Source organism: Calliopsis andreniformis, chromosome 6 (genome assembly GCF_051401765.1).
Source record: "Calliopsis andreniformis isolate RMS-2024a chromosome 6, iyCalAndr_principal, whole genome shotgun sequence".
In the NCBI taxonomy this organism is placed as follows: domain Eukaryota; kingdom Metazoa; phylum Arthropoda; class Insecta; order Hymenoptera; family Andrenidae; genus Calliopsis; species Calliopsis andreniformis.
Genome location: NC_135067.1, coordinates 15,931,684 through 15,935,866, shown reverse-complemented (window position 1 = coordinate 15,935,866; position 4,183 = coordinate 15,931,684).

Here is a 4,183-nt window from a genome sequence, read left to right as displayed (position 1 = left end):
TGCCTAATAATTGATCGTTCAAGTCACTGTCAACTCAAAGAGTATTAATTACCAATGACCAGAAATACTGTGTCAAAATACTGAATAACATTTGAAGGAGGATGCATTGTCTTCATTACCTATCTTGAAGACGATACTAAAATGAACTCTTCAGAAACTACATTCTAAACGATTCTTCTCTCAAATCCAATAACACCGTCAAGTGTTCACCACGTTAACGACATGTTCGTTGTACACGCCAGAAGATTTCGAGCTCTAAGCGCGAAAATTCCTCGCGTGCCCGACACTCACGTACGCCTCGTAAAGCTTTATCCCTCGAAGATATGCATGCAGAATGAAGCACGTATACTTTACACGAGAAATAAAGCGACGGATCTACGTACGGCACCAGTTTTATTTACATACGTCGCAGTACGTCCCGCTAATAAGAACGCAGTAAGAACTTCCGTTCTGGGTTCATGCAGGCTCGCTGTCGCGCGTGTGTGCGCAGCTGATTCAGCAGATCTGCGCGGGATCGGTTCTTACAATCCAGGAGAGCAATTAGCATAAGTATATTTATGCAGATCGCACGTTCGGCTGGGACAAGTTTGGAAACGTTCCACGTCGCTCGGTTTTCTTCGACGCGGGCCGAAAATTCATGCGGCTGGATCGGTCTAACGCCCCCGCTGAAAAAAACAGCTATCGGTGGCCGCGACGCGAGCGTAAGAGCTGGACCAGCTGAGGCAAGTAATCCGGATTTCGGATTAGCCTAAGCCAGCCTGAACACCAGGAGGTCGTTCTGGACGCTTCTGCCGTCTGTCCGGTTCGAGCCGAGACGAAAATAAGTCGGTCTACGCGCCACGAAATGACACGTTTCATCCGCGTCGTTCACCACCGGTGACAACGACCACTCGACGTTTCTATTGTGTCGACCCAGACGAATTCATACACTTCCAAGAACGCTCGCTTCGCGGAAGAATCCTCTCGAAATCGACCCAAGCTTGAGACAGTCCTGAGACGTTCTACGACACTCGAAGGGGAATAAATAATCCTGGAGTGCTCGAATCGAGGCTTCAAAGGCTTTGTGATCTGCTTTCACGAAATTGTTAGGCTAAGTGATATGACAATAGTATATTCTAGGACAACAAACATCCCTTTTTTATTTGGATACTGCCGTATCCGCAATTTTAACTAAACAATTTGGTGAACCTGCAAATTAGTTCCTTTCTCATTGATTTCGATGATTCCTAAATATGTTACAGAAATTAGCATTCTGAACAACTTTTTCCTCCACCAACAATAGCAATCTCGCTATATTGAATGTTGCTTACTCATAAATGTAAAAGACAAAACAATTGTGCGCAATTTGAACTATTAAATATTCAACTAAATAATCACACATCATAAATGTATGCTAAGGTCAATCTGACCAGAGGTCACTATCGCTGTGTCTCGAATCTCGAATCTTTGCTTCCAGAGGAATGTAATTGATCCGTGTTTCAAAGTCGATGGAAGAGGTGCAAGCAGCGCGTGGCCAAAGGTGGTTTCTCGAGAAAATAGCTGCGATCAAACGGCAATGGCAAGGGTTAATTGGAAGCTTTGGTACGTTAATTCGAGGCAGTGACGAGCGATGGGGTTGGAACGTGCGCGGTAAGCAGGGCGTGATTTGTAAGGCCTCCTTGTATAATGATAGAAGGAAGACGAGGGGCTTGTTTCCCGACACGTGCTCGGACACGTGAGCGTTCGAAACGCTTTCGACTGTGACACGCAGCAGCCCCTGCTGCGTCTTACGAACCCCCACTCGACACCCTTTTTCCAAACGTTCCCATTCTTTCCTACAATTTTCTACCCATGAATAATTAATCGCCCAAAGTACATTACGCGTTGTGTTATATTTAACCCTTAGCTCTCGATTGGCATCGAATTTTTTATTCATGCTGTGGGAATAAGTTATTGAAATTAGATGTGAGGTCATTGGACCTGATATACTTAATCTAAATTTCAAAAATTATATCCATATCTCCATCTCTGCAATATCCTATACTTGAAAACGAGTCTAAATATCGTGCACGATATTAATTCCCGTAGAGTCGTTACATCTAAATTCTAATAATCCATCCTCCATTACTCAAGGTCGAAGGTCAATGTAACCCAAACCTATTGAAACCTCTTAATCGAACTCGAGCGTTTCCTGGAATAAACAATCGGCCTGTTACGCAAGAATTTCAATGAAAACTTAATGTGATACTACTACGCATCAAAGCCAACAGACTGAACCGAGAACTCAGTTAACACACAAGTTACTAAATATATCTGCTGAAATCGTAAGGTGATTATAGGAAGTGTTGCGCAAGAATTTCGTCCACCTTACTTGGCGAGAGGGTAACAAAAATGATACGACAGGGTATGTATGGACCCGCTGGGACGGTTTGTCTCTGCAAGACTCCCGCGGGACCCCTGTGGTAGTTCCTGGGGCGCGGAGGCGGGCACGCATCTGTCGAATCTCCCGATGGATCTTCTGCAAGAGATCCGTCAGGACACGCATTACACGCTACGCTGACGCCCTTCGGCTCTGCGAATCGTTGTTACAATGTACACACACTGTACGCGCCTGGTACTCGATCCAGTTAAATTCCACGATAAACTCCCCCGAGGACGATGACTAGGGGAGATGACGAAGAGGTTTAGAAAGCGCTTTGCAGAAACACGATCAGCAGTAGATTCGTTTTACTTAATTTTCAAGTAATCGTAGTCATTACTAATATCGTTGGGTTGATAGGAAACACGATTTCATTTGAAGAGGCATCAAAGTATGTCAGGTAGCTAGATATGAATCATATTTTTGAGAAACGTAATAATACCTTTAGATCGACAAGTTTTCTAATAGAGCTAACTTTAAGAGCGCAGTTCCCAAAAATCACAGACTAGAAGCATACGATAATCGACGAACAATTTCATCGATTCTGGAAGCTAATTACGCACTGAACAATCCTTCTTTCTCTATCTAATGAATCTACTGGACAAGAAGGCAGTCAATAATTCAATACCTACAAGTATAAATTTCTGTTGAGTCTGTAATCGGACTTCAGAATCGACAAAGTTGTCGTTCACTGATTGCCACTCATGAACTGATAGCAAACAAAACCACAGTTACAAGGGTTCCCTGCACTGTCCAAGGCGGGAAGATAAAAACGTGATTGCCAGTGAATCAGGTGCTCTGCAACAGCTTCAAGGAGACAAATGATAGTTACAATATTAAAGGGTACTTGTTACGTCTCGCGCAGCGCGTTTTCGCGGCGTCGAAGAAGACGACTACCTGCTGATACGACAGTAAACTGTGACAGCGGGCCACGAGCGTTGCACACGTGCTCGAGGGGCCAGGGACTGGTGGAAGAGATCGCAGGGGGTCGACAGCGCGTGTGTACACACGCTTGTACGACGGAAGAGTCGGGAATGTAGCAGCATCGTTTCTGTCCCCAGCGGGACTGTCAGGGATACAGAAACGGCGCTTCGGAACCCCGAAGAACGGTACAACCCCCGGAGGGCAGAAACACATCAAAATCGAATTCACCAGATGTCCAGGGAAACGAATCCTCCCCCTCTTCTTTCCTCGTGGAAAACGACGTTGCACCCGCTAACGACGTTAGGCCACGCAACCACCCCCAAGGCGCAGATGCGTTTGCGGATGACAATTTAGGGGGGCAAAGGGATTCGACTCTATCGCCGATAGTCTCAGGTGTTTGTCCCACTGGGAAAGAAACCGAGATTTCTGTGGGGCGAACGAAACGTGTCGAGAGTCTCAACCTGCTTACTCGAGCGACCCTTTTTGAAGAGCAATGCAAAGATAGGGGGTCTCTTTTATCGAACGTGATCGAATTTTAGTCTTGAAATCTTGGGAATTTGCATTTACTTTTTGCTGGACGCAAATGAAACACTAGAGTAAAAAACTTGAGTATAGGATGATTCATAATTAGGTGTCGGTTTAGTTGAAGGTAACAGAAGACGATGGAAGAATTATTCAGTACTTCTACAATAATTTGTTATAAAAATGAAGCTTCACTTACCTCTGTCGATGGAATTCAGGAATGTTCTGACGCTCGGACATCCAAGAACAACTTAAAACACAAGGGAAAACGTAAAAGTCTAATTAGACAGTAATTAACAGAGGGTCGAAAGAGAATTCGCACAACTATGCGTGTACGGA